The 19791-nt window shown below is 43.7% G+C and overlaps 1 protein-coding gene, 2 long non-coding RNA genes and 2 other non-coding genes across 6 annotated transcripts in view; 3 read left to right on the top strand and 2 right to left on the bottom strand.

Annotated features, from left to right (window-relative positions):
- LOC144698296 (uncharacterized) overlaps positions 1–19791 on the top strand; it is an 869665-nt gene that overhangs the window by 211612 nt on the left and 638262 nt on the right. The window lies entirely within an intron of this gene.
- The window catches only part of LOC144698294 (uncharacterized), a 451035-nt gene that overhangs the window by 378432 nt on the left and 52812 nt on the right, over positions 1–19791 (bottom strand). The gene's annotated exons all lie outside the window — the stretch shown is intronic.
- Positions 1–19791, bottom strand: part of LOC144698544 (uncharacterized) — a 118196-nt gene that overhangs the window by 58463 nt on the left and 39942 nt on the right. The gene's annotated exons all lie outside the window — the stretch shown is intronic.
- On the top strand, positions 4439–4520 carry trnal-aag (transfer RNA leucine (anticodon AAG)). Its single transcript has one exon. It is a non-coding gene; the product is annotated as a tRNA-Leu (tRNA).
- Positions 10315–10387, top strand: trnai-uau (transfer RNA isoleucine (anticodon UAU)). Its single transcript has one exon. It is a non-coding gene; the product is annotated as a tRNA-Ile (tRNA).

The following is a 19791-nucleotide window of genomic DNA, read 5'->3' as shown; positions in this document are numbered from 1 at the left end:
CCACCCGGCTACGATGACTGCCCCTCTGCAGAGGGTAATTTTGTTGGTATAAAGTTTTAGGCGGCCACAGCAGAGAAGGAGGACATTCGGCCCATCGTGTCCGTGCCATCTCATGGAAGAGGAATTCAGCAATCCCGCCTTTTCTCCGCAGCCATTTATATTTTTATTGTCTCTCCTCTGTGTTACTGTTAAAGTGAAATACCGCACACACCTGTTTTTACTGTGAGCTGGCACCTTTTCGACTAATAGGGCAATTTTAACAGCAGTGGGATTTGAAACCACGCTTCAATAAAGAATGAGACCTTAAACCATTGACAACCACTACAGCTGCGCTACCAAGCTCATGATGCTACTCCACATCGCCTTGACTGGATCTGGACTCCACCGCCTGAACCACTCGGCCACGATGACTGGTCCTATGGATGGGTTAGTGTTGTTGGTATAAAATTAGAGATGGCTACAGCAAAGGAGGAGGAAATTCGGCCCAGTCTTTCCATGCCATCTTATGGAAGAGGAATTTAGCTAATTCGGCAACCCCACATTTTCCCCACAGCCATTTATATTTTTATTGTGTCTCCTCGTTCTTACTGTTAAAGTGAAACACCGCAAACACCTGCTCTAACTGTGAGCTGGCACCTTTTCGACCAACAGCACAATTTTAGCAGCAGTGGTATTAGAAACCACGCCTCAATAAAGAATGAAACCTTAAACCAGCACCTACAACAACTCTGCTGAAATACCGAACTCAGGATGCTACCGGCCATTGCTTTGTCTGATATTGCTCCTGAAACAGAACAGAATCAAAGCAGCAACAATACGTCATAAGGCCCTACAAGCATCCTCCGTCACTTAATAAGATCATGGCGGATCCCCAACATCAACACCAATTTCTCACCCGATCCCGATCGCCCTTCACTCCCTTAGAGTCCAAAAATCAGGAGAATTTTTGGATGTTTTTTCTTCCATTGATCCAAGAGTTCTGTGGACACCTGCTTGAAATCAACAATAATAAGAAGCACAGTCTGTAAGATTTGAACTTTCCTGGGGAAACCCCAGTGGATTTTAAAAGCATCGTTTTCACCACTCAATGAAGAGTGACGCCTTCAACCACCTAGAGCCAATCTACCGAACTCAAGCTATTAGTGCCCATCACCTTGGCTGGTATTGCTACTCAAACAGAACAGGAGCAAAGCAGCAGGAATACTTCATAAGGCCCCACAAGCCTCCCCCATCACTTAACAAGATCATGGCGGATCCCCAACCTCAACACCAATTTCCCACCCGATCCCGATCGCCCTTCATTCCCTTAGAGTCCAAAAATCAGGAGAATTTTTGGATATTTTTTCTTCCATTGACCGGGAGTTCTGTGGACACCTGATTGAAATCAGCAATAATAAGAAGAACATTTGCTAAGGTTTGAATTTACCTGCAGAGAATCCAATGGAAATTAGAACCATCCATTTAACCACTCGGCTATGGTGATTGACCAAGAAGCCAATGCTTTTCATTCATTCATCAATTACACCGTTCACAGCTTCCGCTTCTCAGCTGTACCTCCTTCCAAATATTGTGATCCATTTTCCTCAGGATTTGTTTCTGGATTTAATGTTTAGCTGCTTTGTGGCCTCATTTTGAAATCAGAATCGCTTCAATATCCAATACAATTTGATTACAAACCTGACGGACAAACAATGGAAAAATGTCACTCAGTAACACAAGTCCCATGATGCTCATTTTCAGATTCACAACAGTTAACTTTTCAATAAAATGAAGGAATTTTACAATGAAAACATTTAGAAAGTTGGTGTGACTTTTATTTGTGACTCGTTCACTCGGGTATTCTGTAAATGCTGCTCGGAGGTTTAGTGACCAGGATATAATCTACCTGTGTATTCCTGAGCCTGTGCTCGGTGTATTGGGAGGTTTGGCCCGGGTTGGTGTATCTTGTGTCCCAGGGATGGGCAGTAACCCGCTGATTGAAGCTGCAGTCGCCGCTTTCTGCTGGCAGAGAGTGATTGGAGAGTGCAGGGCCGGAATATTGCTGCTTTTCTGCTTTTCCCTGTCTCACTCATTGTGGAGCTGAGGAAGAGACAATCATTGATGGGTTTGTTTCAATCCAATAGCTTCATAAATTTCCAATGTGCTAGATATCGGTACATGGTATGTCTAATTGTTTTCTCATTATATTTGAAATTAATATTCGAAAAAAACATTTACCTGGGAGCTCACTTAATAACAGTGGAACTGGCAACATTTTGGGTGTCTTTCGTTTCAGCACAAGTCCCCAATGACAGCCTGGAACTGTGTGATAATCAATGCTGATGGGGAGAAAACAGAGAAAGCTTCGCCCCTGAGTGGTCTCGAACCACCAACCCTTCCGTTAACAGCTGAATGCGCTGACCAAGTGCGTCACAGAGACTGTTGAAGACTTTAACCAGGGTATCAATGAGTTAAAGCTTCAGATTGCTGCTATTGGAATGACAATTGTCTCTATCATTTTTACTCTTCCAAAATAAAGAGTGGGGCATTCATTGTGGATACATGGAAACAGTCTGATCCCACCCACTGCAGACACATCCATGTCACCAGGAACCAGCTCTTCTACAACTGGTGCCGTCTCCCTTCAAGCCTTTGCGTGTCTTAACTGTTACCAGATATTCTCATTGTCCCGAAGCCGAAATTAGGTTTGAATTCCTGATGTGCAGTAACGAGAACCCTTTCAATGTCTCAAATCAGTTAATTTCACTGATAACATCAGAGTCAATATTCCAGCGTCTTAAAGAAGGGAAAGGTACCTTGACTGTCTCTGGTCAGTCGGACAGTTCGCCCTTCATTCTCCCCTGATTCCGGTTCCCAAAGAGTTTCTGAAGATTCACAAAGCTGGAGACTGGGTTTTCTGTTTTGGTTCCTTCTCCATTTTCCCACCTGTCAACTGACAATATTTTCCAAAATCGCATCTCAATCCCCCACTTTGCATCATGTCCAGGGGTGAGGAAATTCAGTTTTGTGGAGAGATTATAGAGACCGGGATTGTTCTCTTTAGAGCAAAGAAGTTTAAGTGGAGATTTCATTGAGCTGTTCAAAATGATGTGGGTGGGGGCAGTGGGGACATGCGGCTTGATGTTGCAGATAGGGAGAGACTGTTTCCACTGACGGGGGTCAATAACCAGAGGACTGGGATTTAAAGATAGTTAAGGAAAGACAGACTTGCATTTATACAGCGCTTTTCCTGACCAGCGAATGTCTGAAACCACTTTCAAGCCAATTAAGCACTTTTTGAAATAAAAACAGAAAATACTGGAGAAACTCAGCAGGTTTTGCTTTCCATATACGCTGTCAGACCTGCTGAGTCCTACTTGCATTTTATGTTTTTTTTTCAGAATTCCAGTATTTTGCTTTTATTGAAGGAGAGTCGTTGTTTTAATGCAGGGAATACGGCAGCCAATCACTGCTTGACAAACACCCAAAGCTAGGCACTTGACAATGCACAGAGTTTATAATCTTGGTTGAAGGATAAACAGTGACCAGGACACATGACCGCATCGCACTGTCTTCAACAAACTTCAATCTGCAAGTTTTGATGATGGTTCTGGCCAGTATCGAACGAGACAACTTTTCACATATTAGCTAAACATGATAACCACTGCCCTGCAGAAACAGGGGACAGGGGAAAAGCTCAATGGGCCTCACTAAAATGTTAAGCGGTGACATCATGCAGCAGGACTTTGAGTCTTTATTTTGAAGAAATGGAATTCGGCTGTTCTCTTTGGGAATGCTGGAGACAGACTGATCCAATAATGTCATCATTAAAAGGCACAGCTCTACAAGGGGCCCATAGTATCGATGTCAGTTTTCCATAAAGAGCTTTCGAGTTAATCTCAATTTCTTTGTCTCTTTCCATAACTCTGATTTTTTCTCCCTTTCAAGTCATTGTCCAATTCCCTTTTGAAAACTCTGAGTTAAGAGAAAGAATATTGAAAGAGGTGCAGGAGCTGCTGCCGTGTCCATGCTCAGTGTGTGAAAATTAACAAAGGTTCCCTGACTCATTGAGATGAAGAGTTGGATTCTGAATCATTTTACAATTATTCAAATTTTAAAAATAGTTGATTTCAAATCGAATTTTCAGAAAACAAATGTCTATTCTGACCAATCATCTCCTCATTTTCCTCAGTCGATACCTTTTACCACATTTCAATGAGTAAACACGCACAGTCACCACAGGGGAAAAAAGACATCATTTGAAACATTGAAATAGTGAAACATTGAAATAATGAAGTTAATAGTGGAGATGATTTCTGTATGTTACAAAGTGCAGGATGAACTGATTAACTGGCGGAGTTGGTTCGAGTTTCCCAATGACCAATTCCTGCTCCTTTGCTTCTGTTCTATTTCGATGATAATACCAGTGAAGGGAATTAGGAGCAGCCATATACAATGTGGTAGTGTGGCCGAGCGGTCTAAGGCGCTGGATTAAGGTTCCAGTCTCTACAGAGGCGTGGGTTAGAATCCCACCACTGCCAAGCGTTCAGGTGATCTACCTTTTGGGATCTGCAGCAGCCCCTTTCAAACCAACAGATCGACAGATTCCAGCTCACACTAGCGGAGTGTGCGGTGTTTTATTTTGATAGGAAGAACGAGGAGAGGCAATATAAATATCAGTTGCTGTGGGGAAAATGCGGGGTGTGGAATTACAGTAGTTGAGTTGCTCTTCCAGAGGGTCAGCATGTGAACGACATGCTGAATGACCGTCTGATGTAGCCGTCTATGATTTTATACAAACATCATTAATGCAAATCTGGGGCTTGGATTTGTGACTGAGTGGTTAATCTGACGGGTTTTGAATGCATTGGGATCTCCACAGGTAGGCTGGAATCCTGCTAATTACGCTTCTTATCATTCCTGAATTTTACAGTGTACCTGCACAATTAATTGTCTGAATAAGTTGTATAAAAACCATCTAAAACCTCCAGCGTTCTCTAATTTCTATTCGTCTGTAAGCATTCACAAAAGTTGCAGCGAGAAATGAAACAAAAACGGAACCAGGTTGGTGTCAGGCTTGATTTCTGGGTGTTTGTCTCTCCTTAGAGACAATCACATGCCCTTTGTCACTCTCGGTCTATATGTCTGTGTTTCTTCCTCTGGGCGTGTCAATGTGGTTCAGTTCCCCAAGGGCATGAATATATTTTTATCATCACAAACTTTATTCACATTAGTTTCAAATTTCACAGAGAAAAATATCAGGATGGAAGATTCGGGAGGAGTTTGCAATGTTTGGAATGAGGTCCAGCGAAAAAGTGGAAGATTCAGGGAGAAGCTTTCTTCTCACTTAGCACGAGATATGGAACCAGATCTGGGAGGTATTTGTGTCAGTGTAAACAGTAAAGCCTCCCTTATTTCCCCTATATTTTGCCTTGCACAAACATCGCTCTGGTTAAGGCTTTGCCACCTATCACAGCCCTTCTCTCATTCCCTATCTTCACCTCTATATTTGTCCTCGACCTGTTGCACGGGTGACATTTCCAACTCTGAGGCAGAATTCCAGCTCTCAATCCACTGATTCTGGCAGAGATGAGCGTCTTCTGTTTTTAATCAAGAAACAACTCAGGCTCATTTTAACAGTTTACACGAGGTCAGTAAATCTCCATTCCCCGACTGGGAATCAAATCTGGACCACAGCAGTGAAAGCGCTGAATCCTGAACACTAGACCACCAAGAAAGCTGCTCACAAGCCTCACAACCCGGCTTATATGCTACCTGTGCCTTTTATTTTCGTTTCAGACCTCTTTCACCAGAGACACGTTTCATAAGAACCATAAGAACATTAGAAATAGGAGCAAGAGTCGGCTATTCGTCCCTGAAAGCCTGCCCCACTATTCAATAAGATCATGGCTAATCTGCCCTAGGCCTCAACTCCTCTTTCCTGCCAGCGCCTCATAACCCTCAATCCCCGATATTTCAAAAATATATCTACTTCCTCTTTAAATACTCTCAGTGAGCAACCCTCCACAACTCTCTTGGGTAGAGAATTTCAAACATTCACTACCCTCTGGGAGAAGAAATTCCTTCGCATCTCAGTTTTAAATGAGTGCCCCTGATTCTGTAACTATGTCCTCTAGTTGGCAGTTCCCCCATTAGTGGAAACATCTTGTCAACATCCACTCTGTCAACCTCCTCAGAATCTTGCACATTTCAATAAGATCACCCCTCAGTATGCTAAACTCTAACGAATAAAGTCTTCACCTGCTTCACAGTTCTTGATTAGTCAACCCCTTCATCCCAGGAATCAGTCTAGTGAATCTCTTTTGAACTGCCTGCAATGCCAGTATATGCTTCCTTAAATATGGGGACCAAAACTGTACACAGAACTCCAGGTGCGGCCTCACCAACACCCTGTACAGCTGTAACAAGTCTTCCCGATTTTTAAACTCCAACCACGAGCAAAACAGGCCAAAATTCCATTTGTCTTCTTAATTACTTGCTGCACCTGCATGCCAAGTTTTTGTGTTTCATGCATAGGAAAACCCAGATCCCTCTGTGCTGCACTTTTCGGAGTCTCCTTCCATTTAAATAATATTCTGCCTTTTGATTCTTCCTACCAAAGCGTATGACCTCAAACTTTCCTACATTAAACTCCACCTGCCAACTTTTGCCCACTCACTCAACCTATCTATACCCCCTTGAAGATTCTCCAAGTCCTCTTCACAACCTGACCTCCCGCCTATTTTTGTATCGTCAGAAAATTTGGATACATTACACTCTGCCCCCTTCTCCATGCCATTAGTGTAGATAGTAAATAATTGAGTCCCTGGGACTGATCCTTGTGGCACTCCACAAGTTTCGTCTTTCCAATCTGAAAATTCCCGGCCCTCTGCCTTCCGTGTGTTAAATTGGGCTTTTCACATTGCAGGGTTTGTGTAGGGTAATAGGGATCACGGTCTCTCACACACGGAAAGTTTCCCCGCTCGAAAAGGGGTAGAAGCATTAACAGAATTAAGTGTGAGGAAAAGTTGCATCGTTCCCGTTTGTTGTTAAATAGTAACTGGATGCATCATCTCAAAACCATGTGTCATTTATACTTCTCCAGGTTTCGAATGATATTCTGAAAAATACATGGCTTGGAAGAAAGAGGGAAAGATGGGGACGGATTTGCTGTAAGGCCTTTCGCACATGTGTGCGGTGTTGAATGAGCTGCTGATGTGCTGTGTCATCTGATGATTCTAATGTTAGATCAATTTCTCTGCCGCATGGCTAAGGTTTTCAGCCAAATTGTACCTCCACAAAACAAGGTCCTGCAGTGCAATAAGACAGCATAGTTTGACATTCTAGGTCGTTCTGCAAGGAGCTGCATGTTGTATTTGTCGTCTAGTGGTTATCACATTTGCTTTACACGCCGAAGATTTCCTGAATCGAAACTCATTGAAGAACAGTGGAACTGGCAACACTTATGGAAAATGTTCTTACCGCCATTGACAACCCGGATCTGAGTAACACTGAATGTTGATCGGGGAAAAACGTTAACAGCTTCGCCTCTGAACCACCAAACTTTACAGTTAACAGCCGAACGCGATGACCAATTGTGCTACAGAAACTGATGCAACCTTCTGTGTTCTTTGTACAGGTACAGCCAAGTCTCTTTGAACATCAGCACAACTTTCTCACCTCTTCAAACACGTTCTGCTTTGTTGTTTTTTTAAAACTATTTTTCCAACCAAGTGAGTAACTTGAGACTTTGCTACATTTTTCTCCGTCTGTCATCTTGTTAGCCAATCACCTCTTATATATTATAAAAACAGAAAATGCTGGCAAAACTCAGCAGGTCTGACATAATCTGTGGAGAGGGAAACCGAGTTAACATTTCGAGTGCGTATGACTCTCCTTCAGACCTGAAAAGAAATAGAAAGTGAAGGAATTTATGCTATTCAAGCTGGGAGGGGAGGGGGCGGGGAGGGGGGGCGCTGTGGGGAGGGTAGAGCAGGCGAGATTGGATAGAAGGTCAGTGATAGGCGGGGGCGGAGGAGAGATTGACAAAGGTGTCAAGGACACAAGACAAAGGGAGAGTTAATGGTAGTGGTCAGGGCTGAAGAAGGTGCGGATAGTGGCATAAAAGTAAGGAAGCGGAATGTGTGAATAGAAGAACAAGGGTCAGCACTTTGTGAAAGAGCAACATAGAACAAGTAACAGATGGCTCTATTTTGGGCTGGGGTGGGGGGAAGTGTGTTGGTTGGGGAAAAAGGATAGAAAAGGGGATAAAAGGGGGGATAAAAAATGAATAAATTAATAAAAATAAGTAAATAAAAATAAAAATACATTTTTATAGCGAGATTTTAAAAAGGGTGAAATTAGAGGAGAGAGTTCACAGTCTGAAATTGTTGAACTCAATATTCAGTCTGGAAGGCTGTAAAGTGCCTAATCAGAAGATGTGGTGTTGTTCCTCCAGTTTGCGTTGAGCTTCACTGGAACATTGCAGCAGGCCAAGGACGGACTTGTGGGCTTGAGAGCAGGGTGGAGTGTTGAAATGGTAAACGACAGGGAGGTCTGGGTCATACTCGGAGACAGACCGAAGGTGTTCCACATAGTGGTCATCCAGTCTGCGTTTGGTTTCTCCAATGTAGAGGAGACCACATTGGGAACAGCGAATGCACTGGACCAAATTGAAGGGGGTGCAAGTGAAGTGCTGCTTCACCTGAAATGAGTGTTTTGGCCCTTGGAAAGTGAGGAGGAAGGCCCCTAAAGGGCCAACTGTCAGTTGTTCTATGCTGTTCCTTCACAGAGTGTTGATCCTTGTTCTGCTATTCACACATTCTGCTTTCTTGCCTTTATGCCACAATCAGTATCTTCTTTCGCCCTTACTGCTATCATTAACACTCCCTTTGTCTTGTGTCCCTGACTCCTTTGTCAACCCTTCCTGAGCCCCCACCTATCGCTGACCTTCCCACCTGCTCCACCCAACCCTTCATATAACAGTATAAACTCCATCACATTTCTGCTTCTCTTTCGCTCTGAAGAGTCACAAGGACTCGAGACATTGACTCTGTTTCTCTCTCCACAGATGCTGTCAGATGGTGAGTTTTTGCAGCATTTTCTGTTTTTAATACAGATTTCCAAGATCCACAATATTTTAACTTAAACGAAATTGCTTCTTTTATATTGGTTTGCAGTCTCTCAGCTTTCCACATAACTTCGCCATCTCAGCTGATGGTTACCCATAGGTTCACATAGAGAATTGAACTCGCGCCCCCTAACTTACAAGTCGAGTGCTGTAACCACTGAGCTATGGAGCCACCTATCAACTTACGCACAAGGAAAATCGACCATATTCAGTAAAACGAGGTGGAGGCTGAAGTTCCAGGTGGATGACATTTGATAGACCTGGAAATGTCTGAGATGGAGAACAGGGAGTTAAAAGATGCGACATGAAAGCGGCAGAATTTGATGTGTGTCAATTACTTTCAGTGATGAATTTCTGCTGCGTGTCGCCTTGTCAGTTTCACAGGAGCCGCAGGGATGAGGTTGGCGGCACCTGGTTAAAATGAGGAATAATGAGAACTGTAGTCAGCAGGATTCAAACCTACAGGGGGAGACCCCAATGGATTTCAAATCCATCACCTTAAACATTTAGCCGCAACTAACAGCAGCTCCAGAGCTCAGATGTGTGCTTGTCAAATCAGAGATGGCTGCAAAATAAGTCACTCGGCCCGTGCCTATGATGGCTCTCTGGAAGAGCAACTCAACCAATTCCACATACCCGCCTTTCCCCTACAACCATTTATATTTGTATAGCCTCTCCGTGTTTTTCCAAACAAAATAAAGGACCAAAACCCGCCCTATATTAAACTAGAATCTCCTCTTGTTCTCCGAAAGGGAATTCCTAAAGTTCCCCAAAGTGGGAATGTGACTTAAAATGTGGCAGCGCTGGGATTCGGATCCACCCCTCGAGGGACTGGAAGGAACTCAAGTCCAAATCTTCATGTTACTGGGTCGGGGAAACTTTGTTAATTAAGGGAAACTGTGCATGGATTCTGCAGAAACTCCTTCTTCAAAAGTGAATTAGACAGTGACTTGAAATAGAGAAAAATTAGGCTTATGGAGAGAGAGAAATATATTGAGACGAATTGGTTCCTCTTTAAAAAAGAAGCTGGCACAGAAGAGATGATCTAATGACCATCCAACCTGCTGTGCCATTTGATGATGACATTGTTGATCAGTCTGTCTCCAGCATTCCTAATGAGAACAGCCGAATTCTATTTCTACAAAACAAAGACCCAAAAATGCTGTTGCGGAACTGCATTGTAGTCAGATACACTTATCAATGGAGTTTCTGTAGTGTAGTGGTTATCACGTTCGCCTTATACGCGAAAAGTCCCCGGTTCGAAACCGGGCAGAAACTTTACCGCAACTTACACATTTAAGTAACAGGAAAAGCTGCGTTGTTCCTTCTTGTTGTTGAATATTAGCTGAATGCAGTGTCTCACAGCCGTATTGCACTTGCTCTTTGCCTTATCTGTTGGAACTCGCCGGGTAACAGGAGAGTTGGCGATTTATGTCTTCTTTTGTTGTTTAATGATCCAATGACAATCTGGGACTGTAAGACAATGAATACTGCTCCAGCTAACAGCAATCGCTGTTGTCATTGGCTGAAGAAGTCGGTTGTGTTCTAGAGAAACGTGTCATTTTGTCGGAGAAAAGTGTCTCTGTTGAAAGAAGTTTGAAATGATAATAAAAGGCACAGAAAGCATGGATAAGCCGGGCTGTAAAGCTGCAAATCTGGGGGTCTAGTGGTTAGGGTTCGGCGCTTATAAATGTCATGAGAATGATTAATATAAATATGCATTACTTCTTGATTGAAAACTGAAAACGCATATCAGTTCCACCTGAATCAGTGGAGTGCGAGCTGGAGTATTGCATTAGCGCCGGAAATGTCACCCGTGCAACAGGTAGCGAACAAATTCAGAGGTGAAGATAAGGAATGAGAGAAGGGCATGGCAGGCTGCAGATCACTGACTATAGAGACGGTGGTTCACGGCAAAATATAGCGGTAATAGGGGAGATTTCACTGTTTACACCGACACAAACCTCTCCCAGGTCTGGTTCCGAATCTTGTGTCAAATGACAAAAAAATTCTCACTGAATTTACTCAGTTCCATGACGTCAGAAGAGCTGAACACAAGGGAAGAAGGTGGATTTTGCTGGAATGGGTTGAAGATGATGGAATGAGAGTGAAGGCAGCAGCAGTGGGGATGGAAATGAAACAATTATAGAAAGTTACTTTGAAACGGTAGTTGTGATTGGTTGATCAAGAGTGATATTTTTGCCAGTTTGAACAGCAGGAAGATAAATCTGTCCCATTCCCACCCACATTTTGCACTATCATCCCTTTCGTCAGTTTCTGTCTCAGGCCTTGTAACCTATCACAGTCCTTCCCTTTTGTCCTTTCACTCCCTTTCGCCTCTGGACTTGTTTTCCACGTGTTACATCTGTGACTTTTCCAGCTCTGATGAAAGATCATCCAGCTGGAAGATTAACTCTGTTTCTCACTCCACAGACGCTGCCAAACCTGGTTTCATTTAATCAGGAATTTCTGTTCATTGTGACAGTTCACACAGTGGTAAGGAAAAGGATTTCCTTGACCGGGAATTGCCAGTAAAAGCACCAAATCCTCAGCACTGAACAGTCACAACTTCCAGTGAAGCAGAGGGCAATTTTAACTCAGAAACAACCAAATCGATTTTTCACAAAGTGGGACGGAGAAAGACTCAGTTTGAGCGGTGATACTGCTGGAGCAATGGAGAGTTGGGAATCACCCATGGAAGCTGCAAAGTTTTCAGGAAAAATGGCGCCTAGCGTGGGGCTCAAATACATGGCCCCGGAATTTAGAGCTTCATGCTGTATCGATTAAGCTAACCGGACTAGCATTTAAAGCCGTTCATATTCCAAAATATATCAGTAGAAATCCTGATTTCAAGTTGGTGTTTCAGCTTGTTCTGAGTTTAACTCATGTGAATAAAGCTTGTGATGATAAAAATGTTTTCATCCCCTCAGGGAACCGAAGTACATTGACACAAACAGTTGATCACAGATAGACATTTACACTGAGAGTGACAGAGACCAAAGGAGAGGCAAACACCAAGAAAGCAAGGGCGACACCAACTTGGCCAATTATTGTTCCTTTCCAGACTCCAAATTGAGTAAATGTTTGCAGATGAATGGAAATGAAGAAACGCGGAAGGGAAACAGATAAAGCACACGGGAGTGTTGGAAGGTTTTTATTCAATTTAACCAATAACTAACCCTGGAGGCATCTAAAGGAAGATGTGCAGTCAGCCAGACTCAAACCTGCTTCAGGATACCCCAATGGATTTCAAGCCCATTACTTTAAACACTTGGCCCCAACTACAGGCCTTATGGTGATTTTAATGTTGTTCATATAACATCCCAGAACGGTTCTAGCAGCGACAGAGAGTATTTGGCTCCACACCTTCCCGGTCACCCTGCAATTTACACTGACTCTCCTTGTTCTTCCTACCAAAATGAAGATCTTAAAAGGACACCGACTTCGAGCCGATTCTGAGATGATGTGACTGAAAGGGCAACACACACAGGAGACTGGAGTCTAAACCCAACTCCCTGAGACCGTTCGGCCATGCTATCTCCACTCAATGCACACTAACCATTGCCTTGAGTGGTGTTTGCACTGAATTCCAACATAACCAAGATAGTCCATTTTACCTCCGGAGCCCCTCATAGTATCAGCTCCAAAGTTACCCCACAGATAGAGGCCATTCAGCCCGTGTCATAGCAACATAGGGCTCAGGAACAGAAGCAGGAATAGGCCATTCAGCCCTTTGAGTCTGTTCTGCTGTTCAATAAGGTCATGGCTGATCTTGTTGTGGGCTCAACTCCAATTTCCTGTCAGCCCGCCATAACCCTTGACTCCCTTGTCTATCAAAAATCTATCTAAGTCTGCCTTGAATAAATTCAATGACTCAGCCTCCAATGCTTTCTGGGAAAAATAATTCCACAGACTAACAACCCACCGAGAAAGAAAAAAAAACTTCTCATCTCCGTCTGAAAAGGGAGACCTCTTACTCTTCTGGAAACTAACTCGCCTGGTCCAACTCCCTCGCCTTTTCCCCGGAGACCTGGATTTTCTGTCCAATCCTCTCTTGAAATCCACGATTGAACCTGCCTCCCCCACACTCTCAGCTGGTGCATTCCAGATCCTAACCACTCGCTGTGTAACAGAGAAAGCCCTTTAGAATTATTGGCTTCTGCACAATCAGAATATTTGGTAACAGACAAAACACTGAAAGTTTCAAAGGGAGACGGCAACTGTTGTAGGAGAGCTGTTTCCCGGTAACATGGATGTGTCTGCAGTGGGTGGGATCAGGCGGTTTCCATGTATCCACGATGAATGTCCCAAATTTAATTTTGGGAGAATGAAACTGATAGAGAACAATTGTCATTCTGGTAGCAGCAATCTGAAGCTTTAACTCACTGACCCCCTGCTTTAGGGTATCTCGAAGAGTCAACTTTCATCAGTCTCTGTTGCACAATTGATCAGTGCATTCAGCTGAGAACTGAAAAAAATCGGTGGTTTGAGGCCACCCAGGGGCGAATCCGTCGTCGTTTTCTCCCCATCAACATTCATTACCACACAGGTCTGGCTGGCTCTGTGGCTCTGAAACCACAGGAAAATATCGCCCAACGTTGCAAGCTCGACTTTTACCCTCTGAGTTCCCACAACAATCTTCATTTCTGAACTTTCATTTCAAAGAATATTCTGAATATTCATTTTAAAGAAAATAAACGATCATGTACCTCCATCTAGCCCAATAGAAATCTAGGAAGTTATTGGATCAAACGAACACATCAATTTTTCTCTCTTCCTCAGCTCCACAGTGAGTGAGACAGGGTAATGCAGCAATTATCCAGCCCAACACTCTCCAATCAGCCGCTGCCAGAAGAAACATTTTTTAAAAACTATTATTATTTTGCTGAATTTTATTTTGAGAAAGAATGAAGACTCAGGGAGGTGGTGGCTTAGTGGTATTATCACTGGGCTAGTAATCCAGAGACACAGGGTAATCCTTTGGGGGCCAGGGTTGGAATTCCACCTAGAATTGAAAGTCTAATTGTGACCATGGAACGATTGTCATAAGAACGTATCTGGTTCACTAATGTCCTTTAGGGAAGCAAGAATGACACCAACCTGGTTCTGTTTTTGTTCTATTTTCCAGTGCTAGTTTCATGACTGTTTTCGTGAATGAACGGAAATATGAAAACTCTCGAATGTTTGGTTGGATTAGATTCAATTTAACTGATAATTAACTCTGTAGACAGCGAGTTAAAAGCAGGGAAAATGGGAAGCGGAAAACCCCAATGGATTTGGACTCCAACGCCTTAACCACTTGGCCACGATGACTGGTCCTCTGCACAGTTTAATGTTGTTGGCATAGAATCATAAATGCCTACAGCAGAAAAGGAGTAAATTCGGCCCATCGTGTCCGTGTCGGCTCTCTGGAAGAGCAATTTAACTAATTTCATAATCCCACCTTTTTCCCACAGCAATTTATATCGATCCTGTCCCTCCTCGTCCTTCCTGTAAAAATGAAACACCGCATACATACCCCTAAATAAAATTTGAGCTGGCACGTGTTCGACCTGCTGTTCAAACTGCTCATGTACAACTTGCAATTTCCAAAACACACCAACCTCATCACTGCGGTTCCTGTGAAACTGACAACGGAACACACGGCTGACATTCATCACTGAAAGTAACTGACACACGTCAAATTCTAAACGCTTCCATGCTGCAGCTGTTTCTGCTTCTATCCCTGCCTCGCCTCCAGCTCCATGTACCCGTTAAACTCCCAGGTCAATTAATTGCTTGATGCAGGCAAAGTCAGTTCACGAACGTAATTTTTCCCTGGTAAGCAGGGACAGGGAATGTAAGACACGAGGCTTTGAGTCGGGATGGGTTGACAGGAGCTCATTTTCCTGATTGTCCGAGATACTGATTACAGGAATGTGCATAGTGTCAATTATCCACAGCCAGACTCTCCGTCCAATCTTGTGCACCTTGTTAAGCTTTGAAACTGTTAATATTTTCACACTGGATTTCAATGTGAAGAAAGCGGAGCTGGGATGAGTTTATGTTGTTCAGTCGATGTACTGCAAGAAGGTACACAACAGGCTCATGATAAAAGTGCCTATTTTGAAAGGGACGTTCCATCTCCATACCATTATGTTTATCCAGAAGCCCTGTTAAAGGTGCAAGAAATATTTACTGGAGTGATGCCAGAACTGAAAAGTTATAACTTTCAAGAACGATTCAAAAGGTTCAACAGGTTCTCTGGAAAACAGGGTGAGGGATGACTTGATCGAAGCTGTTAATGTTAGAAAAGTGTTTGGAAGATGTTTCCACTTGCAGACAGACAAGAATCAATATAACTTAGTCACCAATAAATCCAATGTCCATTTCAGAAGCAACGTCTTTGACCAGAGAGAAAGGCTGAAAATGATAGAAATACTTGGCATATCTGGAAATTTCATTGGATTGAGAGTCAGAGTTATGTTTTCAGGTCTGTGCACTGACTCAGTACAGTTCTGCTGAAAAGTCACAGGCCTGAAAGGAAAAATATGTGTCTCTCCACTGACGCTACCAGGCCTGTTTCGAATTCCAAAATGTCCTGTTTTTATTTCAGATTTACAGCATCTTTTCCTTGGATGAGAAGGTAGAACTCATTTCAAGAAGGATTTGAGATCCAAGTCTGAGCTTCACACTCCTGGGTAAAGTCACACACTGAAAACATCATTCACCAGCTGAATGTGGAAATGATTCACTCGATCATCTGATGAGTTGACACAGCAGCAGTCACATCTGATGGAGAAAATTCTGGTAGTTCATGTGTGCAAAGTTTGGTCACCAGTTACCAGAGGCTTTAAAAGTTCAAAAGATTTAATCCGCAATAGGCACATTCTTACTGGCAAGACGGAGTTTAAATGTTCAGTGTGTGGAAAGAAAAATAACTTCTTCACCTCACCTGCTAAGAATCCAGTGAATTGACATCTAACTGTAGGAGTTTGTTCTGCTGTTAATTACACCCAGGTCAGGAGTATGGTAGAGGCGTGTGTACTTTGTTGCCTCAATTGACTTAATAATTTTATATCTTGACCCTAAATCTTTAGTCATCATCGGATCATCAAAAATAATTTTATATGCAACAGTATCGGCTTCTAATGGCGGATCTGTCACCTAGCATTCACAGCGGGAGAGAATGTGCTCTATCCAGAGCCCCAGAGAGATAAGCATGCGCATTGCGGGTGTGGTTGGCACCTGCGCATTGTGGATTCCTGTCTGAGCATGCGCAGTGCTATCCTGTGAGCAGAGCGGCAGCGAGTGGGTGAAAAAACGGCGACTGCAGCAGAATAACAGAGTTGTGGGTGGGTGAGCGGGAGGAATGGAGCCAGCGGAGTGCGCAAGGAGGCTTCATAAGGCTTCTTGGTACAGGCCCCAGACGCTTAATAGGAAACTACCAGTCCCGCGTTTGCAGCAAACAGACCGGAAATAGCTGAATATCCCTCTGCTCGGCCCGGGGGAGCGGCTGTGCAGCAGGGCGCATGCGCGGCCATACTGGTCCAGGTAGCAGGAGGAGACAATGTTTTGAATTTCTATCCTGGATTGACAGGGATGGTTTTTGGAAACTCCATTTACAGGGGGTTAGAAGGAGAGGATTTACATACAGTAAACTCAAACCAATGTCTGTCTCTTCGCAATTTCTATCCTGGGCTGACAGTGATGGATTTTTTTAATACTCTTTTTACAGGATGTAAAATGGGAAGGATTTGCAAACGGAAAGCTCAAACCAAACATCACATCAAGATCTAACAGTGTCACTCGATTCATCAGGATCTGAATATTATTGGCCTCTGACTGTAAGCATTGTGTTCCAGCTCATTCAACCACTCACTCTGTAAATTCCTTTCCTCGTTGATCTTGCCTCAAATCTTAAACCTGTGTCTGTAATTCTTTTATGATGAACTAATGTGAACATCTTTATCTACCTTATCTCAACCTAACATAAACTTATGCACCTCCATAAAATCTCCCCTCAACTTACTTTGCTCCAAGGAGAACAACACCAGTTTCTCCAAACTAACCTTACAACTAAAATCCCTCATCCCTCGACCCAATCTGGTAAATCTCCTCTGCACCCTCTCAAGGACCCTCCCATCCTTCATAATGTGTGGTGATCACTGGTTTGCACAGACCCAGATGTTCTGTGTCCATGTCTGTGACATCATCACACATCGACAATTACACTGTGACATCATTGCACATCGACAATTACACCGTGACATCATCCCGCTCCCTGGATATTTCCTCAACTGGGAGATTTTTCTCTGACTCCAGTGCTTCTGATATCTTTCCAGCTGCAGGCTCCAGCAGGAGAGTTTATATTTAAAAACTGAAATTGTTTCAGAGTTGAGTATTCTTGACTATTCATCCACAGTTTAGAGCTTTTAGTGCTGTGCTCTGTTATCTGTGAGAGGTTTCATGTCTCTGGGACTGGTGCGAGTCCTTTACTGTGGATCTGAATCCATGTCCATCTATTGCTCTGTTTCACCTCTGCCCTTCCTGATCACCTCTCTGCCATTGTCTAACTTTCTCTGTCTCTAATTATGAGTGTATTTTAATTATGTTTAGGATTTTAATGTTCCTTCTGTCAACTGTGTCTAAATGAGGTTTCCACTGCTGCCCATCCCCTGACCATGTGCTGCTGGCTCACCAGCTTTATCTTCCCACAGTACCTTTGAGGAATTGTTTTTTCCTGAGCTGTAGTCCATTTCTCATTCACTTTGGCGCCTATGTTAACCATCAAATTCTGCCCAACCTGAAATGGTAATTAATTCATTCTATTGTGTAATTAAATGTACAGGAGTGTTAGAAAACAACATTTGACACTGAGCCACATGAAGAGATATCAGGGCAGATGAACAAAGTTTTACTCAAAGAGGTAGGTTTTAAGGAGGAAAGTGAGGTGGAGAAGTTTAGGCGGGAAATTCCAGAGCTTGTGGCCTTGGCAGCTGCTGGGGGAGACACAAAAGGTGGAGCAGTTAAAATCAGGAATGCTGAGCAGGTCGGAATTAGAGAAGCAAATATATCTCGAAGGGCTGTGAGGCTGGAGGAGATTACAGAGGTAGGGAGGGAGAGACCATGGAGGGATTTGAAAACAAGAATGAGAAATTTGAAATTGAGGTTCTCCTTAACCCAGAGCTCTTGTAAGTCAGTGAGTACAGGGGTGAATAAGACTTGGTGCAAGTGAGCAGAGTTTTGGATTACAGGGAGGCTGAATGTGGGAGGCCAGCTGGGAGTGCGTTAGGATAGTTACGTCTAGAGGGAACAAAGGAATGGATGACAGATTGAGCAATTACATACAGGGATATGCGGATAGTGTGGGAAAAATATTTTGATCAGATTGAATGTTGGAGCAGGCTCAAAGGGCTGAATGGCCTACTCCTGCTCCTATGTCCCTGTGAACAGCCTGGTTCAGCCTCAGTTGTCAGGGAGAAGGATGGAGCCGGTGGTCAGGGAGTGGAGTTTGTAGCGGGGACTGAAGACAATGACTTCAGTCTTCCTAATATTGAAATGGAGGAAATTTCTGTTCATCCAGACAAGTCAGGATAGTGTGTGACTAGGACAGGATCTTGGAGGTGATGGTGTTCACATACACCTGCTACCCTGGTCCTTTAGGTGGTGGAGGTTGAGATTTCTGGAGACTTTGTCATAGTTCTTGTTGTGTTGTAGATATCCCTTCACCCCCTGCCTCTCCCACCTCTCTCTCCCTCTGCTTCCTTGTAGGCCAGAGCCTTGTGTAGACCCAGACTGGGTGGCAGGTTCCCTTCCCTGAAGGACATTAGTGAACCAGTTGGGTTTTTATGACAATCCAGCAGTTTTCATGGTCACTTTTTCCTCGTGCCGGCCCCACAAATTCCCAGATTCATTCAGCTCAATTTCACAACCTGCCTTTGTGTTTTTGTGGGTTCTCTCTCACTCCCTTTTTTCTGTTTTAAATCAATTTCACAGGGTATTAGAAGGGGAGGATTTGCAGTCGGGAAACTGAAATCAAACATCACATCAGGACCTGACGGAGTTGCACAATTTATCGTAAACTGAATATCATCGGATTTTGAACATGGAAGGAAAAGGCACCGTTCACAGTGGAGAGATACCAAGGAAATGTGAGGATTGTGGAATGGGATTCAGATACCCATTTGAGCTGGAAACTCATCGGTGCACTCACACTGGGGAGAGGCCGTTCACCAGCTCCGAGTGTGGGAAAGGATTCAGTCAGTCATCCAGCCTGAAGACCCACCAGCGAGTTCACACTGACAAGAGACCTTTTAAATGCTCAGACTGTGGGAAGTGCTGTAAAAGTTCTGGGGAACTGATGCGTCATCAACATGTTCACATTGACGAGAGACCGTTCAGGTGCTCTCACTGTGGGACTGGATTCAGACGTTCATCTCATCTCACTGTACACCAGCGAATTCACACTGGGGAGAGACCGTTCACCTGCTCCCAGTGTGGGAAGCGTTTCACTACTTCATCCAACCTACTGATGCACCAGCGAGTTCACACTGGGGAGAGGCCTTTTCAATGTCCATACTGTGGGAAATGCTATAAAAGTCCTGGGAATCTGATGTCCCATCAACGTGTTCACTCTGACGTGAGACCTTTTAAATGCTCAGACTGTGGGAAGTGCTATAAAAGTTCTGGGGAGCTGCTTC

The sequence above is a fragment of the Cetorhinus maximus genome, chromosome 23, assembly GCF_964194155.1.
Source record: "Cetorhinus maximus chromosome 23, sCetMax3.hap1.1, whole genome shotgun sequence".
Lineage (NCBI taxonomy): Eukaryota > Metazoa > Chordata > Chondrichthyes > Lamniformes > Cetorhinidae > Cetorhinus > Cetorhinus maximus.
The sequence above is the reverse complement of the archived record's forward strand: the minus strand, read 5'-3'. Positions and strand labels throughout refer to the sequence as shown.